The sequence below is a fragment of the Molossus molossus genome, unplaced genomic scaffold (assembly GCF_014108415.1).
Source record: "Molossus molossus isolate mMolMol1 unplaced genomic scaffold, mMolMol1.p scaffold_m16_p_11, whole genome shotgun sequence".
NCBI lineage: Eukaryota > Metazoa > Chordata > Mammalia > Chiroptera > Molossidae > Molossus > Molossus molossus.
In genome coordinates, this window is record NW_023425346.1 from 75,834,044 (window position 1) to 75,849,457 (window position 15,414).

General features: G+C 43.8%; 1 pseudogene; it reads left to right on the forward strand.

Moving 5' to 3' along the window:
• The first annotated feature begins 14,056 nt into the window (after positions 1–14,056).
• LOC118625039 lies at positions 14,057–15,414 on the forward strand (annotated as a pseudogene).

Genomic DNA, 15,414 nt, shown 5'->3' on the forward strand with positions numbered 1-15,414 from the left:
GGGCTCCGTTGAGGTATGTTGCTGTGGACGTGCCAGGTTATGTTTATTTCATGTTCTGAATGATTCCTTTTTAACCTACCAAGTATTTATAGCCCATAGAAACTCGGAGATGAAAGTTTTTCCAACGTGCAAAAGCCACAAATGACAAAATCTTGTTAGAGTGGCCGAAGCCAGGAGGGCTCTCAAGCTTGCGTATGTGTCTGTCCGTCTGAAGCCCCGTTCATTACGACTGAGCTTTTCTGGGCTGGTCCTCCGTGGAGAATGGGTGACCCTAGGGAACCATTGCGACCACTGTGTTGTGAGCTGAAGGAGAGCCATTGAACACAACAAAAAGAATGCTTCAAGGACGCATTGCAACACAATCAGAACCATGCCACGGGCTCTGATGGCTAGGAGGTGACAGCAGGAGTGACACAATTAGGGACAGGAGTGGCTCAATTTAGGGGGAAAAACCAATAGAAGTATGCTGTTTGCGGGACAAAGAGGCTGAGTTCTAACGTACCCCCAATAAGCAGCCTCCACAAAGAGCTGACCATGAGGTAGCAGCTCTGCAGATGGCCCTTTCAGCCACACTGGGACCCGCACGCTAAAAAGGGCTCGGGGGCAGCGGGCTTGCAGGCCACGGAGCGCGGAGCTGCGTGGGCACGTGCGTGCGCCCTGGCGTTCCACCGCCAGTCTGGGCCCAACAAAGCCGTGCTTGGCAGGACTGGTGAGTCTCCAGCCTGCTTCTGCTCTGCTCCGGCCTCTTCCCTGTCTTTCCCCGTCCTCCCCTCCCGGAACTCCCTGGTTGCTGCATTTTGAGGCGATAAGTCAGTTTAGAATTCCCACATCTCATTTGTTCAGCCTTTTGGGTTACTAAGCTCAGTCAACCCAGCAGTGAATGCTTTGCCTCTGGACAAAAATTCCCAGAAAATAAAAGCTTTATGATCTTCTGCAAGGACAGGTTGCAAGAAGCTGCGTCTTACCGAGTGGGAATACTAATGATGTACACGGTACCCTCAGTGACAGTGACTAAATATCAAGAATAACTAGGGGAAGATATCAATGACAAAGACACGTGGAATAAAATACGTATTTAACCAAATCGCTTTCCTGGAAGACCAGGCCCAGGTTAATCTTTTATAAATGTGTTCACAACCCATCCACCCAAATGAACCTCAACCAGCCTTCCGTGTGCAGCTGGACGAGCAGCGAGGGGGAAAGTCTTCGCCACTTCACGCCGCCGCGCTGCTGCTGAGTTTGGGGTGGTGATCGGCCAACTCTGCATACTCTAAACATCGGTATCTTTGACTTCTGGGAGGGTTCTGGGTACACATTTTCTATTTTTCTTGCAGTTTTTTGTGGGAAAATTCCCTCCTTTATCTATGCGTGCAGTTTGCAATAATACTAGTGAGGGGGAACGCACGTGCACCTTTCAGAAAACGTAAGCCCTGTAAGTCCTGTCTGTTTTAGGAAACAGACTTTCTGTAATAGTAGGCACAGGCATGGTCTCCCTTGGAAAAACACAGACTTCAAATTGACCACTTGGTCAGCATTCAGAGAACCGAGTGCGGGACTCAAGCCTGCTGGATGTGGTTGTGTAGTTTGTGTACTGAACAAATAAACTACAAAGTGCCAGCTAATCTACCATATGTGGAGGTGTAGCCCGACGCAAACAAAGATGATTGTTTACTCTGGGATATTGTTATCCTGAATCAGTACAAGTACTTGCTCTTCTGGTCTCTTCTGCACCCTAACTCAGGCATAAGGGCAGTGCCATGCCTTTACCTTTGTCTGTCCTGTGCTCCAAAGTCCATCTACCGCAGGACGGGCACTGGGCATCTCCACATTGCCACACAGAAATAAGCTCACCAGCTGCTCCCCGGTGACGGTGAGGATTGTTTCTATGCACTGAATTTCTGTCATGTGCACGACATGCCAGGGCCTGTGCTGAGGGCTGTACAGATGATATTATTTAGTCCCCTACAGCTCAGAGAGGTGAACTAGCCCAAGTGCACACTCAGGCCTGTCTGACCCCAGAGGCTGCCTTCTTTTATGCAGTGACTGTGGGGCCACTGCTTCCCTCCACTCCCTCTGAGCTTCCGCCAGCTTCCATGGGCTCTAAGCACTCTCCTACCCAGGAGTGCAGCTTTCTGTGCCTCAGATGCTCCACCCCACCTTCCCCCGTCTTTTCCGTCCTGCTCCTCCTTGTCCTTGGAGTTTCCACTTCCTCAAAATGTTAGGTCTCACCCTGGCCGGTGTGGCTCGGTGGTTACAGTGTCGGCCCCCCTGCACTGAAGGGTTTCGGGTTTGATTCCTGGTCAAGGGCACATACCTGGGTTGCAGGTTTGATCCCTGCCCACATTGGGGCATGTATGGGAGGCAACTGATTGACGTGTCTCTCTCACATCAATATTTCTCTCTCCCTGTCTCTCTCCCTTCCACCCTGTCTAAAAATCAATGGAAAAAATATCCTTGGGTGAGGATTAACAAAAAATAGAGAAAGAAATAAGTTAGGTCTCTCCTTCCTCAGCACTTACCCCACACAGGCACTGGGTAGTAGTTTGCACTCGTATTTATTCAATGTCTGCAGTACTGCACTCACACTGGAACCTGGAGCCTGGCACATGCCCAGCACACAGTAGGGCTTATTAACATCTGATGAATGAATGAATGAATGAATGAAGAAATGAATGAATGGCCAAAGAAGGCTTAAACAAGACAGATACTAAAAATAACACTGCAGCTTTATTGTGCTGTCTCCAAATTGCTTCTAGTGTAGTCCCATGTGAGGTTAATTATAGAAAAAGCTCACAATTATCATTTACTCCTTCCTTAGACACCATTTTCTGAGCAGGTATCAGAGCTTCAATCAGACTCCCCAAGGAACCCTCGCCTCCCTTCTGCTCTGGTCTCCCCAGCGCAGCCCTCCGCTCACCACCACACCTGCCTCTTGACCGTCCAAAGAGCCCTGTTGACCGTCCCTGGATGATGAAATTCCTGTCCCACATCCCACAGGGTAGCCATCTTCCCCAGATTCTCCTGGCAAAATGCAAGGCAGCTCACCATTTTTAACGTTAATGTGACTCAGTCCCACCACTAAGTACAATATTACTCATTAGTTTCGTGTACAATGATCATATTATAGTGATATAATACACTGTGACAATCTTGATACTTTAGTCTGACAAGCCAACAAACCTGACAATCTCATTTTAAGGCATCTGCAATTTAAAGAAAAAAACGTATACTCCAATGTCATTGCGCCCTCCCCAGGAGAGGAGGGGTCGAACCCATTTGGAATGTGACATTCTGAGATGCTGTCAGAATTCTTGAAGTTAAACAAAAATCCTCTGGGTGTTACAAGTGAGAAGACAATAGCAGCCACTACCTGAATAGATAGCTGTCACTTCAGACGACAGCCTGCCTGCTATTCAGAGGCGTTGCCTCTGAGGGGGATGCTGTGCCCAGGCTTCCGTGGTGTTTCTGCTGGCGACCAGATAGCAGCTGCTGGTGGGCAGGAGGCCTTCACCAGGAGTGGCTGGTCCGCCCTCTGCAGGTCTTGGCTCTGTCTGGGGAACAAAGGTTATCTGGTGAATGAACTGCCACCCTAGCCCTGTTATGGGGTCAGGCTCATATCCACTGTCAATGATATCAATCCAGAAAACTGCAGGATAAAGGCATGTCGAATCGTATCTTGTCAGGTTTAATGTTACCATCTCACTGTTAGATTTTTTTTTTTAACTCTGCCTGCTCTCAGATCAGTATATTTTCTGACTTTTTTTACATATAGGATCTCAATCAAAATTAATTACCTGCATCCTTTGAAAAAAATAATTTAGCTCCATGCTATGAATAGAAGAGCACAATTCTAGCCAGTTCTGAGCCTCCAGCGGAGGAAGGAACCCCGGGGCTGGGAAGACGTCCGCTGGCTGGCTCGCTCAGCCCCCGTTTCCCCGGCGCGAGCCAACCTGCCCTCAGAGTCCAGCCCCCAGACCTGAAGGGCGGCGTGTGTCTGGAATCATTTCCCAGCCTTAAGAAGAAGCTCTGTCCTTCCCAGGCATCGGATTCGTGTTTCTCTGTGACCCCCGCACGCCAGCAACTCCAAGGCGCTAAGATGATGCTCACCTTTGGGGAAAAGACTGCTCTAATCTTGATCCTGTTCCGATGGCTGCAAGAATCCCCCCTGGTTGCCTGTCCTTGGTCTTTTTTCTTGTTTGATTTGCGGTCTGGGGACACTGATCCTCTCCCGCCTGGGTGAGAGAGCTGTGCGGGGCCTGTGGGGCTCCCTCCCTGCATCCTCATCTGGGTAGCAGGCTTTTTCAACCCCCAGTCCTTTTTCACAGGTAGGAAGCACATCACAACTCATTAGTAATTTACTGCTACAGTAATTTTTATAATTACTGCCAGGAGGCCTCATTAAATTTGATCTAATGAATAAATATTGTATTTTTCAACGTGATTACCAGAACAGCTTAAGCTGAGTGCCATAAACAATTATTTTCCTCACTACTCAGGATGTCAGTGACTATTGATTTTTTATTTCATAAAGAATTTACTGTAGTAATGCCAATATAAATGACTTCAGGAATAGACAACATCCCCCGGTGTCAATTTGCAAGCGGCATAGAGCCCGAGAAACAGCCGAAGGGGAAGGCTAGGAGTCAGAAGGAAAGAATAATCTATCTGGAATAAAGGTCTACTGATTGTGGCCAAGGGAGGCGAGGTAGGGACCGGTTGGTGCTGTTCTGACTTCTTGTTGTGAGCGGAGATCAAGCCTGTGACTCCTGGCCTGTGGATAGTGAGCCCCGGGCAGAACAACGTCAGCAATAGATTTCTTTGCATGTTGTAAAATAGAGCCACTAAATTTTGCTCAGTTACAAATCTCCAAAGAAAAAGATGAAAATCAGACTATAACAGAGGAGACTCCGAGTTATTCACTTATGTATCTTCACTTCCACTAAATATTTTGTTTTCCCGCTTTTCCTTTTTTTGGTTTCTAATGTCCAATAACGGACTTTTACCCCTTACCTGGTGAGATGGATAGTTCCCTACATCTTCTGTTTTTTATTCCACTTAGCACTCCATCCTCTTCATACCTAAGCTACTAAGAAATGTAAAGGGATTCTCTGTGATGCTTCTTTCTCTTCCTCGAATGAAGCAGCAGTTTGCTGACCCTCACTCCTGGCTCATGGCTCCTCAGACCTCTCTTACACCTGGAGCAGTCATCCTCACCCTGGAGGCAGAGCAGAAAGTTTTAAAACATGCAGATGCTTCGGCCCCACCCCACAGGTTCTGATGGAATTGATCTGGGGTGGAGCTCAGCTCTAACTCTTCTGTTTTGAACTCACCAAATGATTCTAATGTGAGACCTTGCAGGTAAGCAGATGAAGTCAGGGGCTAGAGAGTGATATAGGAGCGAAAGCTCCACACCCAGGACAGCCAGAATGCCCTGTGGATACGGGCTGAAGTGTCCTCTCAAAATTCATGTTGAATTCCTAACCCCCCAGTACCTCAGAATAGGACGGTATTTGGAAACAGACCCTTTCTAGTGGTAATTAAGCCCTGGCCCAACTCCACTGGTTGAGTGTTATCCTATGTACCAGAAGGTTGCTGGTTTGATTCCCGGTCAGGGCACATGCCCAGGTTTCAGGTTCAAGCCCTGGTTGGGGCATGTACAGGAGGCAGCTGATCAGTTTTTCTCTCTCATGTTGATGTTTCTCTCGCTCTTTCCCTCTCTCTCTCCCTCTCTAAAGTTAATAAAAATATATATTTTTAAAAAGAAGTAATTAAGCCCTGGCCGGTTTGGCTCAGCGGTTAGAGCATCAGCCTGCGGTTCAGAGAGACCGGAGTTCGGTTCCCGCTAAGTGCACGTACCTCGGTTGCAGTTTGTCCCCGGCCCTGGTTGGGGTTGTGCAGGAGGCAGCCACTCGATATGTTCCTTTCACGTCGATGTTTCTCTCTCTCTCTCTCTCTCTCTCTCTCTTCCTCCCTCCCTCCCACTCCGTCTGAACAAAAATGGAAAAATGTCCTCAGGTGAGGATAAAATAAAATAATAATAAAAAGAAGTAATTAAGGTAAAATGAGGTCATATGATTGGGCTCTCTAATCCAATATGACTGGCGTCTTTATTAGAAGAAGAGATCAGGACACAGACAGGCACAACGGGAAAACCATGTGAAGACAAAGAGGGAAGATGGCCATCTGCAAGTCCAGGAGAGAGGCCTCGGGGAAATCAGCCCTGCGATCGCCTTGATGTCAGACTTCTAGTCTCCAGAATTGTGAGAAAATACATTTCTGTTGTCTGAACCACCCAGGCAGTCTGTGGTACCATGTTATGGCAGCCCCAGCACACTAGTACAGTAGTCTTTACAGAGTGCAGAACCTAGTGACTAAAAGCAGATTCTGAAGGTAGACAGAGCTAGGTTCAAACCCAAAGTCTGTCACTTACCAGATACTCAGGGTGGGCAAACGTAGGTTTACAATTTTGAGTACGTGAAACACAGAGTTAATAAAGCTATTATAGCCCGGCCGGTGTGGCTCAGTAGTTGAGTATCGACCCATGCACCAAGAGGTCACCGGTTCGATTCCTGGTCAGGGCACATGCCCAAGCTGTGGGCCAAATCCCCAGTGGGGCGTGCAGGAGGCGGCCAATCAATATTCTCTCTCATTGATGTTTCCATCTCTCTCTCCTTCTCCCTTCCTCTCTCTCTAAAAATCAATGAAGAAAAATTTTTTAAATAATAATAATAAATAAAGCTCTTGTAATAATCATAACCTGCATGTCTTTTTTCATACGAACTAAACCTACATTTGCCCATCCCTGTATATGCCTTGGTGTTCTGGTGACCTATCACTATGTATCAAATTACCTCAAAATTTAGTGGCATAAAACAACTCTTTCTCATACTCACAGATTTTGCGGGTCAGGAATTTGGACAGGGCATAATGGAGGCCATTCGTCTCTGTTCTAGAATGTCTAGGGCCTAATCCTGCCAGTGTGGCTCAGTGGGTTGAGTGTCTACGAGTGGACTGAGAGGTCCTGGTCAGGGCACATGCCCGGGTTGCAGGCTCAAACCCCAGTAGGAGGTGTGCAGGAGGCAGCCAATTGCTGTATCTCTCACATTGGTGTTTCTGTCTCTCCTTCCTCTCTCTCTAAAAAATCAATAAAAACATATTTTTAAAAATAAAATGTCTGGGGCCTAGGAGACTGGGAGAATGACTGACCCTAGAGCTGGAATCTAGAATCTCCAGAAGGCTTGTTTTTACACATGTCTGGCGATTGCTACCAGTGACTGCCTGAGATCTAAGTTGGTGCTATTAGCCAGAAAACCTACATGTGGCCTCCTCATGGAGCCTGGGCTTCCTCACAACATGGGGTTGTATTCCAAGAGTGAGAAGCCACAGGGAAAGAGACAGTAAGAAGTTGTTCCACTTTTTCTTGTTGTTGTTGTTGTGTTTTTCCTTTTTTATTGATTTTAGAGAGAGAGGAAGGGAGAGGGAGAGAGAGATAGAAACATCGATGACAGAGAACATCGATTGGCCGCCTCCTGCATGCCCCCCACTGGGGATCAGGCCCACAACCTGGGCATGTGTCCTGACCGGGAATCAAACTGGCAACCTCTTGGTGCACAGGTCAACACTCGACCACTGAGCCACACCAGCCGGACTGTTCCACCTTTTAAAACCCAGCCTTCTGAGTCATGCAGCAGCAATATTATTTGTCGAGGCGGTCGCAAGACAGCCCAGGTGCAGGGAGAAAGGAAACAGCCTCCGAGGCAAGGGGCAATGGCAGTGTTCTGGAGAGGCAAGTGGCACAAGAAATATTGTTGTGGCAAAAGGAAAATCCTATCTGCCACACTTGGACAAGTTTCTTAACCTCTTTGGACCTCTGTTTCCTCATTCTTAAATTAGAATAATGTAAACTGACTCATTTGGTTGTTATACAGATTAAAATGACAACTTTAGAGCCCTAGCCAGTTTGGCTCAGCGGTTAGAGTATCTGCCCGTGGACCAAAGAGTCTCGGGTTCAATTCAGGTCAAGGGCATGTGCCTCAGTTGTAGTTTGGTCCCTGGCCCTGGGCGGGGTCGTGCAGGAGGTATCCAATCGATGTTTCTCTCTCTCTCTCTCTCTCTCTCTCTCTCTCTCTCTCTCTCTCTCTCTCCTTCCCTCTTACTCTGTCTGAAGATAGATGGAAGAATGTCCTCAGGTGAGGATTAAAAAAAGACAACTTTAGAGCAGAGTGCCAGGCATATAGTAAGTGCTTAGGACATTTTAGTTGCTCTTGATACTTGAGACCAGTGTTCTTACTTCACTCAGGTGTGAAGGGGTGATGAGAAGTAGGGGGAAAGAGGCCAGGAGATCAAATGATTGTGTCTGAAGTTAATAAATCAAGAAGTTTCAGGAAATAAAAATATTACTGGAGATACGAAGATTATCCCTCAAAAGTTATAAAAACTTGAGTTAAAAGGTTTATCCCCTGCAGATGTGGAGAAAGACGTTGCTTTGATTATGAATACTTCAGAACTATTTGATTGTTTTAAATCAAATGCACGCGTTACTTAACTTTGAAAAGAAAAAGAAGGACCCATAAAAAAGTCATGCCAGCCCTGGCCAGTGTGGCTCAGTTGGTTGGGCATTGTCCCATGCATCAAAAGGTCGCCAGTTCAATTCCCAGTCAGGGCACATGCCCCGGTTGCCAGTTCAATCCCTGGTCGGGGTGAGTGCAGGATGTGGCAGCCGATCCACGTTTCTCTCTCTCTCCCTCGCCTTTCTTCTCTTTCTAAAATCAATAAAACATATAAAAAGGGAAAAAGATATGCTAAAGGTGGCTGTACCAAATAAACGTAAACAAATTACTTTTATTTTTGTAGTGTATTTAAATTTTTATTTTCTAACAGTGAGTCATTATAATTTAGATGTAAATAAAAAGCCCTGGCCGGTTTGGCTCAGCGGTTAGAGCATCGACCTGTGGTCCAGAGAGACCCGGGTTCGGTTTCCGCTGAGGGCACGTACCTCCGTTGCAGTTTGTCCCCGGCCCTGGTTGGTCGTGCAGGTGGTGACCATTTGATGTGGCCCTTTCACATCGATGTTTCTCTCTCTCTCTCTCCCTCCCACTCTATCTGAACAAAAAAATGGAAAAGTGTCCTCGGGTGAGGAGGGAGGGAGGGAGGGAGAGAGGGAGGGAGGGAGGGAGGGAGGGAGGGAGGAAGGAAGGAAGGAATGAATGAATTATATGGGAAGTATAATCTTAGTAATATTAATAACATTTCTGCTCAGCAATGATGAGTAACCCAGTTCTTAACTGTGGTTACCTGTGAGTGGAAGGATTATGGGTGATTTTAATTATGAAATTCCAGTTTCATATAATAAACAATCAAAATATTTTACAACCATCAAAATATATCAAACAAAAAATAAAATACATAAGAATAAATTTTAAAATAATGAATATAAGCTTATTTACCATCTCTTTTGTCTCCTCCTCGACATTTCAGTCAGCGTTTTCTTTTTATTATTTATTGTTTATTTTAATTAAATTAAGTCAGCATTTTCAAATGAAGTATTATCTATGTTTAATTTAACAGCAGGAACTTCTTGTTAATAAGGAAGTGTTGAAATGCTCATGTCAGGTTGGGTGAGACTGAGGGTGGTAATATCCGTTAGCATTTGGAAAGACTGAGAATCAGAAAGTGATGGATAAACCCAGAGAATTAGAAAATATTCTCAAGGATTCACTGGTAGGAAAACTGTTTCCTTGAAAAATAACAGTAACTTCAATATACAAAAAATAAGTGTATTTCTCTATATAAGCAATAAATAATCTGAAAATAAATTTTAAAAATAATTTCAGTTACAGTATCATCAAAAATAATGGGGGGGGGTAAATTTAATTAGAGAGATGTAAGACTTGTACATTAGGAAATACAAAACATTGTTAAAAGAAATTGAAGACCTAAACAAATGGAAAGATATCCTGTATTCATGGGTTAAAAGACTTAATATTATGTCAATACTCCCCAAATTGAACTACATATTCACTGCAATTCTTTTCAAAATTCCAAATTCCATTTTTGCAGAAATACATAAGCTTATCCTAAAATTCATATGGAATTGCAAAGGATGCTGAATAGTCAAAATAATCTTGAAAAAGAAGAAAGTTGGAAGGATCACACTTCCCAATTTCACAACTTATTAAAAAACTAATAATCAAAACAGTGTGATACTTGTGTAAGGATAGACATAAAGATTAATGGACTAGAATTGAGTGTCCAGAAATAAACCTATACTTTATGGTTAATTGATTTTCAACAAGGGTGCCAAGATCATTCAATGGAAAAAAAGAGTATTTTCAACAAATGGTGCTGGGACAACTGGATTTTCATATGCAAAAGAATGAGGTTGGATCCTTACCTTATACAAAAATTAATTAAAAATTAACCATTGACTTAAATGTAATAGTTAAAACTATAATACTCTTAGAAGAAAAGCATGGGCACAAATCTTCATGATGTTGGATTTGGCAATGGATTCGTGGATATAACACCAAAAAAACAAGCAACAGTAAAATAATAGATAAATTAGACTTTATTAAAATAAACTTTTGTTCATCAAAGGAGACAATCAAGCAAGTAAAAAGACAGTCTGGCAGTTACTCAAACAATTAAAAATAGTTACTATGTGACCCAGCAATTCCAGTCCTAGGTATAGACCTAACAGGATTAAAGACAGGTGTTCAAACAAAAACTTGTAAGCAAATATTTATAACAGTACTATTCACAATAGCCAAAGGCGAAAACAACTGAACTATCTATCAATTGATGATGGATAAATTGTGCTATATCCACAAAAGAATATTATTTGACCATAAAAAGGACTGAAGTACCTACTACAAGGATGAACCTTGAAAATATGATGCTTAGTGAAAGAAACCAGACACAAAAACCAGCCACACACTGTATGTTCCCCAATGTCCATAATAGGAAAATCCATAGAGACAGAAAGCAGGTGGATTTCCAAAGGCTCAAGAGGAGAGAAAAAAGGGGGAGTATTTAATGAGTACCCGGCTTCTTTTGGAGGTGATGAAATGTTCCGGGCTACATGGTGGCAATAGTTGCACAATTTTGTGACTGTAGCAGAAGCCACCAAATTGTACATATTGTAAATTTTGCTATGTACATTTTACTTCAATTTTTTTAAGTTAAAGCCTCAAAAAGCTAAACAATAGGCAAAAACCCAGCAAATTTGACATTGGATTATTTGCAAAACCCAGTTCTTTGGTAAAGCAAACGAAGGTGCCATAGAAACTCCCCTCACCCGGAACACTCTCCAGGTCTGGAGTCCCACATCTCGCCTTGCCGCAATCAATTGATAGAGTTCTTGGTGTCTGCCCTAATCATCATGCAGACAGATAAAATTTAGTTAATATCCTTTACTCCCTCCCCAACACTGAAAGATAAGATAAATAGAATCTATCTCCATAATTTTACTTAGTCATTTATTTCAGTAGCATCTGTTTACCATGATTTACTAGAATTTGGCTGGCAATAAGAACTGCAGGAAACATTTGCATAAAGGAATTTTATTTACATATTTTTCCTCCTTAAGCACTATGGATACTCAAAATGGCCATGTCTTGGAAATTCAGGCTAGCTCCAGTGGTGATTATTACTTTTTAAAAAGCCATACTGGATGGTCTCCAAGAAGTGAGAAACATTTACAGCTATTCAATTTAGAAGACAAACTTGACGATCAGCCTATTAAAAAAATGTGTAATCAAATAAAAATAAAAGCAAAGTGTAATAGTGGTCCCCGCTGATATGGCTTGCCTGTTAAGCATGCAAGAAAAGAGATTTCAGCTCTTAGCATGAATTCACAGAACAGCCTGCCCTTGGATGTTTGAGCAGGAGAGAAAACCATTCTCCACAGTATCTTTTCCTCTGAAACTTTAAAGCTTAGTTCCATGTTCATATACGTGAGTTTATTTCATCATTTTTGGTATGATCATATTAACTACGTTTATCTCTCCCATATACTGCATAGACTTAAGTAAAATAAGGCGTAGTAGAGAAAAGTATGCAGTATGTAGTGATTTATCTAAGGCAAGAGGATACAAATATATACACATATTTGTTTCTAGTTTTGGAAAGCAAAGTATGTCATATTTTTTTAAAGAGTTTACCTGTGTAGGGGAGAAGGATCAGATTAGAAGGACAGGGACAGCATGGAGACTTCTCTGAAAACATCTTATTTGTAAGCTTAACTTTGGAAATATTTAACTGCTTTTACATCATTATAAAACAAAATTAAATTCTAATTTTTTTTTAAAAAGCAGTCTTTAAAATCAAATACAAAATAAAACAAATGAACCTAACAACATACCAAGTTTATGACTTAACCACATAAAAAAAAAAAAACTGAAATCATTTTAGGAACAGTAATTTGTACCAAAGGACTTACACTAAGGACCAAAACAAAAAATCCTAAACTGTTTTTAGTAATATTCTTGGTATTATTATTATTCTGAAACACATATATGCATATAAAATAATATTAATACATTTATGTATAAATACTAATATAAAATTGCTTATATAGAAGCACATTTAGGTTGTATATATAATATAAAGATAAATAATAGATATGAAAAAATGTGTTTTGAAAACAAAACGCTTTGGAGAAATGGTTGATTCTAGGTTGGGGCAGAAGATGTATAAGCTGAGCCTGGAACATTTTGTCTTACCAGAAAGCAAAGGAAACTATCAAAGACCACTAGGGTCACATCAGAAGGATGCCAGAGACTACGTGGAGAGACTCCCGCTGGGCCAATATCGGGCCTCGATAAGAATAACAACTGCAATGGACTGAAACACATCAAATATTTGAAAACTCCAAGAGTTAATATGGTACTTCAGGAAAAAAAACCTTGGTAGGCATCATTAAAAGATACTAGACAACTGACTTTTTTAATTCTGAAAACTGGTTTTAAAAAACTGTCCCTAATATGTCTTTTCTGTACAAACTCTGCCTAGGATAAGTAAACAGTTGAGGGAAAGTGCCCAGCTGATGAAGGAAAAAGGAAAGAGAATTTCCAGGAATGGTCCTCAGTGACCACTAACATCACAGAAAGAGGAGGGTAGTAAGGTCCGCTGCTGTCTGCACACAACACGGTGCAGGAAGAGCGGTTGCAGCATCTGAATCAGATCAAGCTTCCGGATCCAACAGACAAGACAGAGGAATGTGTTCAGTGACACCATGGGGCTGCAGTTCCTAAAATGTGGGAAGCTCTACAGGAAAAATGACTGGTTTTTCAGCAAATAAACTGTAAGAGGAAAAACTGGAAGGAAAACCAATTAATTAAAAGAGAGTTAAAACAGCCCTGGCTGGTTTTGCTCAGTGGTTAGAGCATCTGCCAGTGGACCAAAGAGTCTTGGGTTTGATTCCGGTCAAGGGCACGTACTTCGGTTGGGGCTCGTTCCCGGTCCTGGCCAGGGTTCTGCAGGAGGCAACCAGTCGATGTCTCTCTCTCACATCAATGTTTCTCTCTCTTTCTCCCTCCCACTCTATCTGAAGATAAATGGAAAAATATCCTCAAGTGAGGATTAAAAAAAGAGAGAGAAAGTTAAAATAAAAAAAGAGTTAAGACTCCTGATTTCAAATAAACCATCTGTATAAAGGAAGAGCGGGAAGGGGTAGGATAGTGAAAATTTGAATACTGACTGAATATATGATATTAAGGAGCTCTTTTCGATTTCAGTAGGTGTAATAATGATGTTTTGATTATGGTTTTTGAAAAAGAGTCATTATCTTTTAGAAATACTGAAGTGTGTATGAATTTCATATAATGTCTGGGATTTTCTTTAAAATAATTTAGTGTGTTAGGAGGAGTAGAGGAGTGTAGATGAAACAGGACAGACCAGGAGTTGACCACTGCTAAAGTCAGTAACTGGCACACAAGACTGGGGGTGGGGAAGGGGAGGGGAGGGGGACAGGCTTTATTCTTGTTTTAAAAATTCTTCTGGAGCCACTTTCTGGCCAGTGGCAGAGTCGGGCTGGAGTTGTGGGGGTATGGGCACCATGGGGACCCCAGCTGGGAGACTCGGGCACACCAGGCAGCTAGTTCTCAAGAACACTGGGAACATAATGATGAAGTGCCGGCCGGTGCAGCAAGGGGCCACTGCTCAGAGCTGACGAGTTTCACAGACCCGCCATCTCCACGGACCGCCTCCGAGCTGAGCTGCAGCCTCGCGTCAGTCGGGAGACCCAGACCATCTTCCTCAAGGACGCGGAGTTCTTCCAGAGAGCAGCGCTGGATGTGAGACAACGGGGAAAGACGTGGGCGCAGAGCAGCTGATCCAGGGGGCCCGCCGAGCTGCCTGGAGCAGGCTCGTTTTCAGATGGAGAACAAGCTATACCCAGACTGACCCACGAGAATGTGCCCCAAAAGAGGAAGGGGTCACCTGGACACATCCTGTCAAACAACTGGGCAGCCACCACATGGTATGGAAACCAAAATCCTATGAACCAAGTCCCTGAGAAGGCCCCAAATGGGACCCAACTTGACTGAATGAATCTACCACCTTTGTGTTGGGATCTCCAGCCAACAAAGCCCTGAGGATGGGGGGTACTTTCCCCAAAGTCTCGGGGATGGAGAATCTACATCAAGCACCCTACCTCTTTAAGAATGCAGCTGACCCAGGACAGGCACTGGCTGGCCGAGCAGCATCACAGGCAGGCAACAGGGGGAAGATGGCCTGCCTCATTGAGGAGGACAGCCAGGACCTCACCGCCAGCAGCGACTACAGAGGATGCCTGGGCCTGAAGTTCCAGGAGCCGAAATCCTCTGCCCTACTCTCCTGAATGGTTGAGAAGATGCAAAAGTACATGGAGATGCGCGGCCGGTGTGGCTCAGTGGATTGAGCACCATCCCATGGACTGAGAGGTCCCGGTTCAATTCCCCATCAGGGCACATGCCGGGGTTGTGGGCTCGATCCCCAGTAGGGGGCGTGCAGGAGGAGGCTGATCAGTGTTTCTCACATCAATGTTTCCATCCCTCTCTCCTTTCATCCCTCCCCTCCCTCTCTCTCTAAAAAATAAATAAAAACATATATATATTTTTTTTATCCTCACCCGAGGACATTTTTCAATATTTTGTTCAGATAGAGTGGGAGGGAGAGAGAGAGAGAAACATCGACGTGAAAGGGACACATCGAGTGGTTGCCACCCACACGACACAACCAGGGCTGGGGACAAACTGCAACCAAGGTACATGCCTTTAACAGGAACTGAACCTGGGTCTCTCCGGACCACAAGCTGACACTCTAACCACTGAGCAAAACCAGCCAGGACAATAAAAACATATATTTTTAAAAAATACATGGAGACACAGGACAGAGGATGAGCATCATGCTGCTGAAGCAGCTGCACAGACCTGA